The sequence below is a fragment of the Phyllostomus hastatus genome, unplaced genomic scaffold (genome assembly GCF_019186645.2).
Source record: "Phyllostomus hastatus isolate PE091 unplaced genomic scaffold, TTU_PhHast_1.1 phas_contig_113, whole genome shotgun sequence".
NCBI lineage: Eukaryota > Metazoa > Chordata > Mammalia > Chiroptera > Phyllostomidae > Phyllostomus > Phyllostomus hastatus.
The window spans coordinates 2,845,470-2,863,867 of NW_025333530.1; the positions used below are offsets into that span (position 1 = coordinate 2,845,470).

General features: G+C 37.1%; 1 pseudogene; it reads right to left on the bottom strand.

Annotated features, from left to right (window-relative positions):
- Positions 1 to 17,784: 17,784 nt before the first annotated feature.
- On the bottom strand, positions 17,785 to 18,184 carry LOC123817483 (annotated as a pseudogene).
- Positions 18,185 to 18,398: the final 214 nt, after the last annotated feature.

An 18,398-nucleotide genomic window follows, 5' to 3' on the forward strand; every position in this document is an offset into this window, starting at 1 on the left:
TGCAGTATCAGCTCTTCCGTAAAGGCTAATTCTGTGATAGAATTTCTGCCTTCTCTATTTCTGCTTATGACCTCACAATAAACTCCTTTTATTTAAGGTAGCATGAGTATGTCTTAGCTCCTTGAAACCTAAAATCAAAACAAAACAAAACAAAAACCTAACTAAAACATATGTTGTCACAAGAGAAAGGCATTCATTGTTTTCTTCAAATAAAGAATGGATACTAAGTCAGGGAGACAACAAGATGGTGAGCACAGCCATTATATCAATCAGGGTCCCAGCAGGAAACAACTGACATGCTCAAACTGGAGAATTTGTGTAAAGTTTAATAAAAGGGTTATTTGCAAAGGTTTAAGCAGGCATCAAGGAAATCACATGTAATAATGATTCCACTCATCCCTGAGGGCCTGAAACAGTGAGGAAATGGAGAGGCATTTCAGAAGAGGGAAAAGGAAACAGAAAAGAGAGGAAAAGGGAAACAAAGAAAATCATGTGGAGAGCCACATGGGCATCACCGTGGTCTTTCATAATGGGAGGAAGAATCAGCAAGCCCACTCCTAAAGAGTGGGAACGAGGGAAATAAATATCCTGACCTCTCATTCTCCCTCCTTCCAACTTCTGTGACGCTTCCTGCTAGCCAAATTCAATCTGAAGTCCGAGGAACAGGGAGCCTATTGCTGTGGGTCAGCATTCTGGGGCAAAGACAGGGTGGAGAGTGGATATGGAAGGGAAAATTGGAAGAAATCTACACAGTGTGGTAAAGAGAAAATGTTAGTAGGAATTAGATTTAAGAAAAAGAAGAGAAATTGTAACAATATGGAGTAGGCAGTTACACAAATCTGTCAGGTTAGTGAATAGATACCCACATAATCCCTTTGCAACATCTCCCTCTCACCCCACTCTCCCTTTCACCTGAGAGCAACAGTCTCACACAACCTCCATGAGCTCAAAGAATATTCACTAGTACAGGCCCTATTATAAGATTTATTCTAATTATTTTGTTCTTCCAACTTTCCACTGCTAAAAATCTTGTTACTAATATGTAAAGAATTAACACCAGTTCTCAAACTCTCTCAAAAAATTGAAGAGGAGAAAACACTCTCAAACTCATTTTATGAGGCCAGTATCATCTTGATGCCAAAGCCAGATAAGGGCACTACAGGAAAAGTACAAGCCAGTGTCTCTGACAAATACAAATGCAAAAATTTTCAACAAATATTAGCAAACTAAATTCAATAGCACATCAAATGACTGCACACCATGATCAACCAAGATTTGTCCATGGGAGGCAAGGATAGTTTAACATACTGGTGAGAAGATGGTGACGAGGTAGGTGGAAGCCAAACTCACTTGCTTGTTCACCCAACTGGGACACCTAGCTGACCTTCCAAGGAACAGAGTGTTTAGCCAACAGAATTCCAGCTGATAGGAAGTTTGGAAGCCAAAGGTTACAGAGGTCATTTGAAAACGGACAGTAAGGAGATTTTGTAGGTGAATGGTAGGGTCCCCCTGCCCTGTGCCAAAGACCACAGCTGCCGGAACAGCTTTGGAGAAGAGTGGGGTCAGTGATTGTGCCGTGGCAGCTCCCTCCCGTCCCAAAGCAGCAAGTTCACTCCAGGAGCGACTTAGACACTTAAAGTTGCTTGGGGGATAAAGATACAGTAAGAGACACACAGCTGGCTACATAACCCAGCTAGGACTGTGGTCACTGGCTGGGACAGTACCAGAGAAATTGGGGAGCCAGGTGACACCTGGAGATGGGAGAAAGGATGGGCTGTGACTGGCCGTGACCACAGGAAGGTCAAAGAGTTGGTCTGTGTGGAAAGCCACGTGCTTGTTAGGAATAGTCAGCCACAAACAAGGGGAATTCACTCAAAAAAGGCTCTCAGCCACTGTGTAAGGACCTCTCACATGAAGCAGATGGGCCACTGAAGAGGGATGAGGGGGGAGAGATTTGCTCCCATGCAGGTCACCTCACAGATTAATCAAAGGGGCACAGCAGAGGTTCGGAGAGGTAGCAGCACCCAGAGACTTAATAGGGAAACTAAACTGCCCGGAAGGGACTTTGCACACGCAGGCCCAGCCCAAAAAGAAGGAGAAGGAGGGGTATGATTCGCTTCCACTCATTGCACCTCATGGACTAATCAAAGAGATGGATTAGAGGTATCAGCCTGGTGCATACATACAATGGACAGTGTGGGCCACAGAACTCTGAGAGTGTGAGCCTGAAACTGGGCACCCATGAATTTCGTAGCCCAGCCCGAACCCCCATCCTCACAGAACCACAGGAAAGGGAAAAAAACAGAGCCCAGCCCCGCTCTGCCTCCAGCATCCAGGAAGACCACCATAACACTCTTCAGGGGTTTAAAGTCAGCGGGAGGCTTTTTTTCCCCCTAGTGTAAGACAATATGACCTAGAGCTGTGAGTAGACCTCAGACAGACCCTAAAAGAACTCAGAATGCAGATACCAACAGGGCAAACTTCACTTTGCTATCCTTCAGAATTTGCATTTTATTTTATTTTTTTGTTGGTTATTCCTATTTTTTATTTTATTTTTTTTATCTTTCTTCTTTCCACTTAGTTTTTTTTTGTTTGTTTGGTTTCATTGTTTGATTGCTTTTCTTTATCTTCCCTTTCATATTGCATTTTAATTTTTCTTTCACTTCAGTCATATTCCAATAACACACTACTCTTGGTCTTTTATTCTTTATTCTTTTTATTCAGATCATATATTTCTTAACATACTATTGTTATTCCAACTCTCACACAGTACCCTTCCCTGGTCTTAATCCACTTCACCATCTTCCTGAGATTTATCACTGTTGTGGTTAACTTTATTCTGTCACACACTATGCCAAGTTTCTATCCCTTACTCTAGCTATATCTAACCTTGCATAAGCATTTTGCTTTCTAAAGTCAGCTCACATTCTTTTTCCCTTCTAATAAGAGTCTTATCTCTTTTTCACATTTTATAAAAAGTGACTAGTTGGGTGACATACCATGGTTATTGCTGTACATCTCCAAAGAATCTCCCATCTGTTTCCACTTTTTAGTACTTTAAATCCCATAGAAAACTCTCCCACTGTCTTACTCCATTTTGCCTTCACCCTGCCCCTGATCACATACAAGACAATGTGGAAGTTGTGAATACCAGTAAACCTGCTGGAGGAGAGAACCCACCAAGAAAGGAACAACCAACAGGCCCAAGTACAGCAAGAGAGCCCACACATACAGAAGAAAGGGCAACCCCAGAACATCCAGATGAGAAGATCAAAGAGACCACACCACTGAGTCCCACAAAACACCATAAAAGTTTACCCTATGAAGACAGCTGGCAAAGCATAGCATCAGGAATTGCAAAAAAAAAAAACAAAAACAACAACAACAAAAAAAAACAGTCACCTAGAATGAGGATACAAAAAAGAACCTGCATTCAAAAGGAATGGAAGACTCCCCAATAAAAGAACTAAATGAAATGGAAACAAACAAACTATCAGACATAGAATTCAAAAGAATGGTGATAAGGATGCTCAAGAACTCACAGACAACCACAAGGAACTGAGCAGGAACTACAACAGTATGAAAGAGGAAATAGAAACTGTAAAAAAGAAACAGAAAGATATGAAGAATATAATTTCTGAAAAAAAGAATACATTAGAAGGAATTATAAGCAGGCTGGATGAAGCAGAGGACTGAATTAGTGAGCTAGAAAACAAGGTAGAAAGCAATACCCAGGTAGAGCAGCTGCATGAAAAAAGACTCAAAAAATATGAAGATAGCTTAAGGGAATTTCAAAACACACAGAACAGAGCAACATTACAATCATAGTAGTACCAGAAGGAAAAGAAAAGGAAAAATGGATAGACACTGTTTGAAAAAATAATGACAGAAAACTTACCAAACCCGGAGAGAGGAAAAACCATGCAAGTTCAGGAAGCACAGAGAGTCCCAATCAAGATAAACTCAAAGAGGCCAACTCCAAGACACATTATAATTAAAATGCCAAGTGTTAAAAATAAAGAGAAAATCTTAAAAGCAGCAAGGAAGAAAAATGAAGTAACATACAAGGGAGCCCCTATAAGGCTAACAGCTGATTTCTCAACAGAAACACTACAAGGCAGAAGGAAATGGCAAAAAAAAAAATATTCCAAGTAATGAAAAGCAAAGGCTTGTAACCAAGACTACTCTACCCAGGAAGGCTCTCAATTAAAATGGAAGGTGAAATAAGGAGTCTCCCACACAAAAGAAGGCTAAAAGACTATACCTCCACCAAACCAGCATTGCAAGATATGCTAAGGGGACTGCTTTAAGAAGAGGAAGAAAAAGAGTGAGAGAGAAAGAATCCAGGTACAAAAGAGGAAAAATACTTAAGTACTTGTCAGTAATAACCTTAAATGTGCATGGATTAAATGCCTCAATCAAAAGACAAAGGGTAGCTGATTGGATAAGAAAACATGACCCACACATATACTGCCTACAAGAGACACACTTCAGAAGAGACCTACACAGACTGAAAGTAAAGGGTTGGGGGGGTGCCAAAAAAACAAAAGAGAGAGAGAGAGAGAGAGAAAAGAAAAAGCCAATGTAGCAATATTCATATCAGACAAAATTGACTCAAAACAAAGGCCATAGAAAGAGACACAGAAGGACACTTCAAAAACCCAAGGGAAGAATTTATCAAGAAAATAAATGTTAAAACATATATACACCCAAAATAGGAGCACCCAAATATATAAGGAGAGTCTTGGAGGACTTCAAGAAAGATATAGACAGCAATACAACTATACTAGGGGATTTTAACACCCCACTGTTAACAATGGATAGATCTTCCAAACAATATATCAACCAGGATATTATGGCATTTGCCCTAAATCAAATGGATGTAACTGATATATATAACCTTTCATCCCAAAGAAGCAAAATGTACATTCTTTTCAAAAGCACATGGAACATTTTCAAAATTGACCACATGATAGGACACAAAACAAGCTTCAACAAATTCAAGAAAGTTGAAATCATAGAAAGCATCTTCTCAGACCACAAGGGCCTGAAACTAGAAACCAACCCCAAGGAAAAAGCTCAAAACACCTAAATTTGTAGAGACTGAATAGCATGCTATTAAACAATTAGTGGGTTAATAGTGAGATCAAGGAAGAAATCAAAAGTTTCTTGAAACAAATGGAAATAAATACATAACAGTTCAAAATAATGAGACACAGAAAAGGCAGTCCTGAGAGGGAAGCTCATAGTGATACAGGCCTACCTGAAAAAGATAAAAAACGTTTCAAATAAATAACCTAACCCTACATCTACAAGAACTGTAGGAACAACAAGAAACAAAGCCCAGAGCAAATAGAAGGAAGGAAATAGCAAAGATCAGAGCATAATTAAATGACACAGAGACTAAAAGAACAACTCAAAGAATCAATAAATCCAGGAGATAGTTCTTTGAAAAGACAAGCAAAATTGACAATTATTTAAGCAGACTCATTAAGAAAAAAAGAGAAAGGACCAAAATAAATAAAATCAGAAATGAAACAGACAGTTGACACCACAGAAATACAAAGGATTGTAAGAAATTACTATGAAGTATATGCCAAGAAATTTGAAAACCTGGGTGAAATGGAAAAATTTTTAGAAAAATATAATGTCCCAAAACTGAATAAAGAAGAAGCAGAAAGTCTGAACAGACTGATAACAGCTGGTGAAACTGAAGCACTAATCAAAAAATTCCTGGCATGCAAAAGCCCTGGACCAGATGGTTTCACAGGAGAATTTTACAACACATTTAATGAAGATCTAACCCTTACCCTTCTCAGATTATTCCAAAAATCTAAGAAAAAGGAAGACTCCCAAACTCATTTTATGAAGTCAGCCTCATCCTAATCCCAAAACCAGATAAAGACACCACAAAGAAAGAAAACTCTAGGGAAGTATTGCTGATGAACATAGATGATAAAATCTAAAATACTACTTCACACTGATCAAAATGGCCATAATTAACAAATCAACAAACAACAAATGCTGGAGAGATTGTGGAGAAAAGGGAACCCTAGTACACTGTTGGTTGGAATGCAGACTGGTGCAGCCACTGTGGAAAACAGTATGGAATTTCCTCAAAAAACTAAAAATGGGACTGCCTTTTGACCCAGCAATTCCACTGTTGGGATTATACCCTAAGAATCCTGAAACACCAATTCAAAAGAACCTATGCATTCCAATGTTCATAGCAGCACAATGTACAATAGCCAAGTGTTGGAAGCTACCTAAGTGCTCGTCAGTAAATGAATGGATGAAAAAACTACAGTACATTTACACAATGGAATACTACATAGCAGAAAGAAGGAAGGAGCTTATTCCCTTTGCGACAGCATGATTGGGTCTGGAGAGCATTATACTAAGTGAAATAAGCCAGGCAGTGAAGGACAAATACCATATGATCTCACCTATAAGCAGAACCTAATCAACAAAACAAATATGTAAGCAAAATACAATCAGAGACATTGAAATAAAGAACAAACTGACAGTAATCAGAGGGGACTGGGGAGAGGGATAATGGGGGAAAATAGCAGAAGGGTCATGAAAGAACATGTATAAAAGACACATAGACAAAGCCAAAGGGTGATAGGATTGAGGGTGGAAGGCAGGGATGGGTGGGGTGGAGGGGAGTATAAGAGTGAAAATGGAGACAACTGTACTTGAACAATAATAAAAAAAAAATTCTCAGCTAAAAAAAAATTCCAAATGGAGAAAGAACTAAATGTGAAAGGTAAACTTATGAACACAGATCAAAGAAAATGTAGTAAAAATAACTAAGAACTTCAAAAAAAGATAGTTTAACATACACAATCCAATCAATGTGATTTACCAGAATTATAGAATGAAATTATAGAATGAAAATTGTATGATCATCTCAATAGATGCAGAAAAAGCATTTGTCAAACTACAACACCATTTCATGATTAAAAAAACTCAACAAATTGGGTATAGAAGAAATGTACATGAACAGTTAAAAAAGAATATATTTGACAAACTCACTAGTACATACTTAATGATCAAAGGTTGAAAGCTTTTTCTCTAAGATCACAAAAATATTCTATATTTAAATTGTACAATATGATAAGTGTAACCATCACCATATAGTTTGCATTTTCAAGGCTGTTATCTATGTTATTGTGTGCATGAATAGTTTACCCTTTTATTGCTAATTAATATTCTATTATATGTGTATGTATCACAATTTATTTATTTTTCCAACTGCTGCTAAGCATTTGGTTATTCCCAGTTTTGAGCTATTAGAAATAAACATGAATGAACAGCTCTTTGTACAGACATATGCTTTCATTTCACCTGGGTAAATAACTCAGCATGAATGTCTGGGTGATATAATAGTGTATGTCTAACTTTTTAAGAAATTGCCAAAATATTTTCCAAAGTGGTTGTACCATTTTATGTTCATATAAACAGTATATGATAGTTCTAGCTGCTCCAAATTCTCACTAACATTTGGTATTTTTGTTTCTTTTAGACATTCTAATAGGTGTACAGTGTAATGTCATTGTGTTTTTAATTTGCATTGCCTAATAATTAATAATGTTGAGCATTTTTAAATGTGCTTGTTTGCTATCTATTCTTTGGTGAAATGTCTGTTCATATAGTTTGCCCAATTGGGGGATTGTTTATTTTCTTATTATAGAGTTTTGGGAGATTTTTATGTATTCTCAATATAACCCCACTGAGGCCAGATAAGAAATAATTCTGACAAAAGAACAATTATGAGAAACCTGTCAGATGTGCAACTCTCAGAGCTCACTAAGGGCTTCAAATTGTTCAACTTTTTTCAAGTCATGGAGCCGACCATTTTCAATACAATGGACAGTCACATGAGGTCTCAGAAGAATCATGGATTATGCATGAAGCTAAGTTTCCTCTAGATATGTTCTAAAAGAGCTTAAAAACAAACTTCAAAGGGATCAAACTTACAAAGTAATGAAACCATATACCCTAAAATTGTAATTTGTGTAAAGAAATACAATACAGCACTCAACAATGTAAAATTTGTAGTGACCACAATCCAATAAAAATTACTGCACATATGAAGAAGGTAGAAAATATTACACACAACCAGAAAAACAAATAACTAAATGTAAGCAAAATGATGAAGATAAAACACAAGAGACATTAAAACAGCTATTTTAAATATGCTCCATGTGCACAGAATGTAAAAAAATCATAAAGCAGGAGAAAAAGAAAGAAGGAAGAAAGACTCAGAGGAACTTCTAAAATGATATCTGGAATAAATCATGTACTGAATGGGCTTATCAGTATTAAACATTGTAGAAGAAAATATTATATATCTTAAAGACATAGCAATAATCACTATCCCAGTTGAAAAGTGGAAAAGACTGGAAAATAAAAGAACACAAAATAAGTAACCCATGGAAAATATTAACAAGCCAACTAAATTTACTTTATTGGGATCCAGGATCCAAGAATTAGAGAAGGGTGGGGACAAAAGATTAATAAAACTTCAGAAATTTTCCAAATTTGCTAAAAACTATAAGCCCTTGAATCCAAGGTCAACCAAAGAACTTAAAGTGAATAAACAGGGAAACACACACATATACCCCAAAGCAAATCATAGTAAAATGACTAAAATCAGTGAAAAAGAAACATTCTAAAAGCAAAAGCACAGAAATAAGAACACATAATGCACAAATGAATAAATAAAAGAATTTTGTTTTACAACTTATCTGAAACTGCAAGTCAGAAGACAATGGATTATGCCCTTGAAATTCTATATTCAGCTAAAATATCTTCCAAAAAGAAAAACAAGTGTGTTGACTTCCTGAATGATAGATTGAAAACATTGCTGAACTAGTTCTCCCATGAAAGCAATAAAAGTAATGGCAGTACAGCTTAAATCAAACATTTCAGAACTCTAAAAATTCATCAATGTCACAGATAAACTGGAAAAAAAAGTCTATCCAAAAGAAACTACTGAACCTTGATAAAATATTTGGGTGTATGATATTTTAATTTGGGACTATTTTCATTCTCCATCCCTGTTCCCTCACCCCTCACAGCCTTGCAGCTAATGGAGAAGCTACTAAAATACTATCCTCAGAGAACAGTCAATATTTTTTACAAACTTGCAGCTCCCTGGAAAATCTCTGTTCCCAGGATGTTGTAATTATTTGACTTAATTAAGAGCTCACCTAAGGAAAACAAAATCCCAGGCTCTGAGCCTACTAGAAACAATAGCAAAATGTTGACAACACTATCTAAGGCTGTGATTTCAGATGGGGCAAACCCGGGTCTAAATGTGAATTTTAAAGAAAATCTTGGAAAAATAAATAGCCATAGGAAATTTTGAAAAACTATGACATTTCGTGAGCATCTTAAAGGCCGTGTAAATGTACAAGGCTATGTGCATGGCCAAGAAAAAGAAAAAGAGAAGGAAGGAAGGAAGGAAGGAAGGAAGGAAGGAGGAAGGAAGGAGGAAGGAAGAGAAGGAAAGGAAGGAAAGAAAGAAAGAAAGTAGTTCCCAGTCATCTTCAGGCCCTGCAAAAGTAGGAAATGAAATCTAAGGCTATTTTGTACACGTCAGCAAGTTTGAACAAGTGCCCCACACATAATTACTCTTTATATAAGGGATGGAAGAGAGACAGACAAGGCATTTGAGGTAATCTTCTAACTGATAATTGGCTTATCACTAAATTACACTGTCCCAAAGATGATGCTAGACAGCTATGTTTAAAATTTTTAAATTGTAACTTAAAATTTTTAATATTTAGCAAGGAATTCATTAGCTATACAATACAGAGACTATGGAATCTACAGTATTTGTCTAGGAAAATTGCTAAACAAATAAGAAGCAACAAGGGAAACAACAAAAGCCCAGAAATAACAACCAATTCAAGAAGAATACAGGTGTCTGATACCAGTACTTTTATAATTATGATTGAAAATGTCTAATTTTCAACAAAAAGTATGAGACATGAAAAGAATTGAATGTTTGCTATATTCCTGGTGGGGGAAACAAAGCAAACAGAAAATATTCTTAAGGGGGTCCAGATTTTAGAATGAGTTGACATATACTTTTTGTCCCCTTTTTATTTAATTTATTGTGGTGACACTAGTTAACAAAATTATACAGATTTCAGGTGCACAGTTCTACAACACGTCATCTGCACACTGTACTGTGTGTCCACCACACCAAGTCAGGTCTCCGTTCATCACCATTTATCCCCCCTTTACCCTCCTCCACATCTACAATTCCCCCAACCCTGACAATCACCACATTGCTGTTTATATCAATGAGTTTTTTCTCCTTTTTTTTCATTTTAACTCAATCTCTTCACTCCCACACTAAGCCCTCCCCCATTCCAAAAGCCATCAACTTGCTCTCTAGGAGTCTGTCTCTATTTATTTTGTTACTTTATTTTGTTCATTAGATTCCACATGTGAGTGAAATCATGTGGTACTTGTTGTTCTCTTACTGGTAACATACACTTGAAATCAGGCATATCAAATATAATCAAAGAACTAAAAAAAAATACCTACAAAATTAAAGGAGAATTCTGGTCAAGATGGATATGAAGGTAAACTCAGTTTTCCTACTAGTACTGCCACAGCAAAAATTACAGTTAGACTACAAAAAATATATATCACCAAGAATTGTCAGAAAATCAAGCTGTGTGGAAGTCCAACAACCAACAAATTAAAGAAGCCACATTCATCCAGACAAGTAGGAGGGACAAAGATGTGGAGACACACAGAGATGTGGAGAGGCGCAAAGTGGTGTGGAGACACAGAATGGGTAGTCCCACACCCATGTGTGGTAGATAAACATCAGGAGGGATACTTCGGAAGCAACGGATCTCAGCCCCACACCAGACCATCCAGCCCAGAGTTCTAGCACCAGAAAGATAAGTGACCATAACTTCTGGCTGTAAAATCCAGTGGGGGTTGGGGAGGTGAAAGAAACTGGGATTCTCAGCAGCCTCCACCTAAAGGGCCACAGTGGACTTAGAACTTATGCAGACTACTTCCCTCTGGGCTTCAGCATCAGGGTAATAGCTGGAAGGGCACCAGTGGCATATGGAGAGAAATTGAAGTGACTGGCATCAGGGAAAGTGCCAGGAGACAACTTCCTCACAGAAAAAACTTCACAGGCCAGGCAGAATCATTTTTGCCTCTCTGAGCCCTTTCCTACACAGACACACAAAGTAGCAACACAGGTTGCCCCACCCTGGTGATTACCAAAGGCTCCACCTCACCCAACTTACCAGTACACTTTTCTACATTAGGCCACACAACTAAGACAGGGAGTCAAAGCAGCTCTACCTAATACAAAGAAAAACACACAAGGAGGCTGCCAAACAAGGAGGCAAAGAAACGTGGCCCAAATGACAGAATAGAACAAAACTCCAGAAAAAGAACGAAACAAAATGGACATAAGCAATCTATCAGAAGCAGAGTTCAAAACACTGGTTATCAGGAGGCTCAAAGAACTCATTGGGTACTTCAACAGCAAAAAAAGACCCAGGCAGAAATGAAGTTTGCACTTAGTGAAATAAAGAAAAATTTACAGGGAACCAACAGTGTAAAGGATGAAGCTGAGATTCAAATCAATAATTTGGAACATAAGAAAATAACATTCAATCAGAACAGCAAAAAGAAAAAAGTTTTAAAAAAACAAAAACAAGGATAAGCTAAGGAGCATCTGGGACATCTTCAAACATACCAACATCTGAACCATAGGGGTGCCAGAAGGAGAAGAGAAAGAGCAAGAAATTGGAAACTTATTTGAAAAAAATAATGAAAGAAAATTTTTCTAATTTTGTGAAAGAAATAGACATGTAAGCCCAGGAAGCACAGAATCCCAAACAAGATGGACTCAAAGAAGACCACACCAAGACACATCATAATTAAAATGCCAAAGATTAAATATAAACAGAAAATCCTAAAAGCAGCAAGAGAAAAGCATAGAGTCACCTACAAAGGAGTTCACATAAGACTGTCAGCTAATTTCTCAAAAGAAACTTTGCAGGCTAGAAGGGACTGGTAAGAAGTATTCAAAGTGATGAAAAGCAAGGACCTACAACCTACATTACTCTGTCCAGCAAAGCTATCATTTAGAATGGGAGGACAGATAAAGTGCTTCCCAGACAAGGTAAAGCTAGAGGAGTTCATCATCACCAAGCCATTATTATATGAAATGTTAAGGGGACTTATTTTTAAAAAAGAAAGGGATAAAAAACTATAAACATTAAAATGGCAATAAATTCATAACTATAAACTGAATCTAAAAAACAAACTAAGAAAACAAACAGAACAGAAACAGAATCATAGATATGGAGATATTGGGAGGGTTATCAGTAGGGAGGGGGAAGGAGGAGAATGGGGGAAAAGGTACAGAGAGTAATAAGTACAAATTCGTAGGTGAAAAATAGACAAGGGGATGTTAAGAACAGCATAGGAAATGGAGTAGCCTAAGAGCTTATATGTCCCATAGACATTAACTAAGAGGGAGATTGCTGGAGGTAATAGGAATTACCAGGGGGAGGGGGTTAAGAGGGAAAATTGGGACAATTGTAATAGCATAATCAATAAAATGTAGTTAAAAAATTAAACAGGGTAGAATTATATAATGAGGGCATATGTGCCTACTATCTAGTTTTAAAATGAACCATTTTTCGGTATTTGCTTCATCTTTTTAATAAAAAGAGAATAAAATGTATTTAAAAATGTAAAAAGTATGAGAATGATTTTTTTGTCAAATAGAAAAATAAAAATTATGTGCCAAAGAGATAGAATAAGTAATAAGAAAATTAAAAAGGAGATAAGGATCATCTATCTTATAAAAACAGAAATTCTAGAATTGAAACTGCAGTAACTGAAATGAAAAAGTCACTACGGGGGATAAACAACTGATCTAAGTAAGCTAGTTAAAAAAGTAATACTCTGCAAACTTGAACATAGGTCAATAGAGATTATTAAGTCTAAAGAACAGAAAAACAAAATAATGAAGAAAAATGAATAGTGCCTCAGAGATGTATAAAACATAAGAGCAATAAAAAGAAAATAAGAGAGAATTCACACATTACCAATATCAGGAATGAGAAAGGTAACATCACCATAGCTCTTCCATGTATTCAAAGAATAATAAAATATGAAATGGATGAATTCCCTGAAATATACAAACTGCCAAAGCTCACTCAAGAAGAAATAGATAAAGGTTTTGTTAATGGATTATGTATGATGAGCATGTGTTATTAAAGTTGGGTGATGAGTGCATGAGGGTTCATTGTGCTATTCCCTCTAATTTTATGTATGTTTTAAAATATCATTAATTATGTTTTTAAATAAATAGATACAGTACATAGAAAATGAATTTATCAGACATTTAGCTCACTTTGACTGATAAGATTCTATGTCGTCTCTAACCTTCTACCAGCAAATTGTATGGCCTTAGGCAACCTACTAAACTTCTTTAAATTTGAGTTTCTCTTTTGCCAAATAAAGGAATTGGCCTAAATCATAAGATTCCTTCTACCCTTTAAATTCTATGATTTTGGACTAGTAAATTCTAACACTTCTTACAGATTTTTCTTCACAGAACTCACTAGGTAACAGTGTGACTATATTTCTGAGTATGAATGTAGTTTTGTGGGTAGTGATAAGTATCCATGAATGGCTCCTTCACTTCTTGACAATATGTAAACCCTTACAGGAGAAACCCTTACAGGAGAAATGTAGTTTAGTGGGTAGTGATAAGTATCCACTAATGACTTCTTTACTTCTTGACAATATGTAAACCCTTACAGGAGAAACTCAGTTCTTCTTGGCAACACAGTGAAGAATTACAGATCATCAAATCTATTAGCATGGAAGCAAAGTTTATTAGTGATACATTCTCATGAAAGAGAATGTGGTATAATAGAATTAGTATTAATTCTGCATTGAATACTGTATTCTTCCTTTTGTGATTCAAAAGGATTCAAAGTCCTTTGGGATTATTTAATTACCCAAAGTCATAATAACACAGTAGATGCCCTTTTTATAATTACTCTTTCTCTGGGGCCAATTCCTAATGAAACATATTTTAACTACCTGGCCCTTTCCCATCTAGCAAAGTTGACTGATTCAAGAATAGACCCCTGATACAGACCAGTCAATCTGTCCTGAACATTTGAAAAAATAAAACAGGGCCAGAAAAAAAGTTTCATTGCTCTAAGTAACTTTGATGGCTCTTCTCTAGATTGGAAAGAAAAAAAGTTTATAATCTCTCACTGCTGAGTCCTGGATCAATCAGTGTTGTCATGAGAAAAATCCATACCAGTAACTTCCACAGAGAGAATTCCATACACAGAATTATTAAGCAGGCAGTGAAGAACTGGGAAGGTAAAAAGAGAACACAAAGATATCATGGAAGCAACAAATTTAAGAATTAGCTCCTGTAAGACTGGGGAAATAAAAAAGAAGAGGCTGGAATTGTTAGAATGTAGTAAACAATTCTATGTCTTTCTAACTTTCCCGAGATGGCAGAGGAAGGTAGGAACTGCCTGAGGAACACTGACGCTTGAAGTCAGATGTAGATAAACAGAATCCAATTTGGAAATGCCTAACTCATAGAGTAGCGGCAGAGAGAAGCCAATGATATTTTGGGAGTCAGGAATTTAGGGAGAGGCCAAAAGTGATGTAACTTGAAAAACAAATTCCAAATTTAAAAATGTGATTTCTGAAGTAGCCTCTTTTGATAAATGAAAACTCTGTAGGAAATGCCAGAACTTGTATCTAGATCAAAGGCTGGTATTAACTAAATAACTGAGAGAGTTGTATTTCCTGAGGGCTGTGAAGTTCCCAAAGCCCTTGATGGAGTTTAACCCACACACAATAGAAACAGCAGTGCCTGCTCCCCCACCCCACCCCCAGTTTGGAAAACAGTTCCTTCAGTCTCTATGAGCTGAAATCTCAAGAAGCCACAGAATAAAATGGAAGCCTTCCTGAGAATTTCATATAGAAGAGTAGAAGACTTCAGCCTCAAATGGATCAGGGTATTTAATCCCAACTCAATCACTAGTAACTCATTGAGATACCCTGGGAAAATTTCTGTACCCTTCTGGGTTTCAGTTTCATTATCTACAAAAGAGGGAGTACGATAATCATCTCTCAGGCTGTTGTGGTGATTCAGTATATTTAGCAGAGTATCTGGATTTCTCTAATGGTAGACCCAAGTACTTGCACCGGAGGAGGAAGCACTGTGTGGATGATCCCATGGTTCAATAACACACCATAGCTGCCTGGGCAGCCCACCCAAGGCAGCCTGGATGCTTTCCTGTGTGTTCCGTCATTCAACACACATTTACCAAGTCAGCCTACAAAACTCTTGAACACCACAGTGAACACAAACACAGGTCATAGTCCTGACGGTAAAAAAGTAACAGTGCAGCAGAGGAGACCACGAGCAAGTAGCAGCAAGTCCTTGAGGCTTTATGAAGAGAAGACTGACAGCTGTCATAAGGGAAAGGATAGGGGAGATTAGATGAAAGAATGTGAAGGGATTAGGCAAAGAACATATATGCACAACCTATGGACACAGAAAACAGTGTGGTGAAGGCCAGGGGGAAGGTGGTTGTGGGTTGGATAGAGGCAGGCAAAATGAGGTGGGGGAGACCATCTGTAATAATGTCAACCATAAAAAAAGATTTCATTAGGGCAGCAAAGCCAAAGCTGTCACCTCTCATCATATGGAAAAGAGGTTATCTATGTTAAATGTAGTAGGGTATATAAAGTACCCAATACATAGCAAATAACAATAAATATTTCTCCCCTTCTAGAGATGTGTCTTAAATTCTCAGGAACCTATGACATTTTTCCCATATCTTTTGTAAACACAAGCTTTGCTTGATATCACTCTCTTTCTATTTCATGTGAAATAAGACCTCTCTGACAAATGCCTCATGTTATCCAGAGCTGCTTTTGTGCACTGATGGGTCTATCTCAGATCTCCTTCTTTTCTTCAGGGACGGGTGTCCCTAAATGTTTGTCTAATGAAAAGACCAGAAGGTGAGTACGCAACTATGTGTAAGAAGTGTTGACCTCTAGCTTCCGTGAGAAGACAGCATTTGACTTTTTTCCAAAACAACTCCATCTGTGGAGAGCATCAAAGGTTAGTGGATCACTTTCTTGTGCTTAAAGTGTTTCTGGCAACCATTCTGGGAAAAAGAAGACATTTCTCCTCTGAAACTCAAATTACTCTGGCATGGGTGTGGCTGGTGTGAGTCAGTGGATTGAGTGACGACTTGCAAACCGAAAGGTTGCTGGTTCCATTCCCAGTTAGGGCATGTGCCTGGGTTGCCAGCCAGGTCCCCAGTAGGGCCATGCAAGAGGCAACCACATGTTGATGTTTCTCTCCCTATCCCTCCCTCCTCCTCTCTCTAGAAATAAAACAAATAAAAAAATAAAGTTTAAAAAAATTACTCTAGAATGGAAGCTTTCTGATATCATTTACATCTTGTCGATAGGCTATCTCCAATCTGAGTTTACAGAAGAAAAGTATGAAATGTACAGTTTTTAATAATCATTTTTAGCTGTTATATCTTGATCAAAGATCAGTTTTGATAACTGCACCTTGATCTCTCTAAAATTCTTTCTGTATTGAACTGAATATAATATATTCATTTATTCTTATAAATGGCATTGTACTATCTCATGATGTTTTAATGTTGTTCTTCTGCCTTTGGCAGTTTTATGCATGAATGCAGTTAATTTAACATCAGCTGATTCACAGCATTTTTATACACAAAAGCTCCTTTAAAATGTATTCAGACCTGGCTGGTGTGGCTCAGTGGGTTGGGCATCATCCTGTAAACCAAAAGGTTGCCAGTTTCATTCCAGTAGGGGCACATGCCTGGGTTGCAGGCCAGGTACCCAGTTGGGGGCATGCCAGAGACAGCCAATCAATGTTTCTCTTGCACATCAGTATTTCTCTCCCTCTCTCTCTCCTTCACTTTCTTGCTCATTAAAAATAAATAAAATGTATTCAGACTAGACTTTTGGCTGGGACCACCACATTCCAGTAATTCATCAAAATGACCAACACAATAGGAAAGAGGAGAGGCACCTGCCATGTGTTTTCTAGGCCTTTTAGAAAACATGGACTTGCTTCTTTGACCACTTATGTGCCAATCTACAAGAAAGGTGATATTGTAGACAGCAAGGGAATGGGCATTGTTCAAAATGGAATGCCCCATAGTTGTTACCAGGGCAAAAGGGGAGGAGTCTACAGTGCCACCCAGCATGCAGTGGGCACTGTTGTGAACAAACAAGGGCAACATTCTTGCCTAGAGAATTAATGTACATATTAAGGATATTAAGGCTTAAAGACATTGTTTACAAAAGTTCTTTCCAGAAATACCAAGCCTTGTCACTTTTGCTTTCATACATTTTCCTTACATATATCTTTTAAAGAAAAATTGTTTAAAGAAAGAAAAGTCTCTATTTTTGTCCATGTAGTTAACATTTCTATTGTTTTCCCTTTTTGTGTGTAGATCCAGGTTTCCCTCTGATATAATTTATCTCTGCTTGAAGGACTTCTCTTAACATTTCTTGCACTGCAGGTCTCTCTATGAAGAATTATTGCAAATTATGCATGTAGGAAAAAATGTATTTTTAAAAAGTCTTTAAAAAGGTATTTAAGTCTGTCAATTTTAAAAATTCACTAGTGGAATAAAGACTTTTAAAAAGGTAGGCAAAAAGGAAGTCCCTATGAGGTTTTCACCAGGGTAAAATGAGATTATCTTTGTAGCTCTTACAACCTTCTTTGCAGAAGAATGCAATTTCAGTTTCATTGGCAACTCAACTGCTTTTAGAGTGCTGTCTCTTTTCAAAGGAATCTGTTGTCATCTTCCAAACTCAATACAAGTTCATTTCTCTTTTTACTTGTGCTTGATGAATTATACCTAGGTTATTATACTTATAATTTCTGAATAGTGGTTGGCAGGCTGGTCCTTAAAGAGATATCTTCATTTGGAAATACTATTAATTTCTTTACAGTTTTGTCCAAATTAACTCCATGATATACTACAGGTTTGAAATTGCAATGATCACATGAACAAATGAGGTGAATTGTAATGGTCACTTCCTTGAAAGCCATATGAAGAAATATCTTTCAATCCAGCAAAAATTTCAATCACAGGTAGGTATCTGTCCTAGGGACTATCTCACATATGTACACAAGGAGAACTCTGTTAACATATGTTGTCCATCTTGCTTTTCTCTGAGACCCAGCAAGGGAAGCCTATGAATTGTCAAAATTGGTATCCTAATATTCTTCTTTTTTGAAAAATACTTTTGATGGATATATAATTCCGGGCTGACAATTTTTTTTA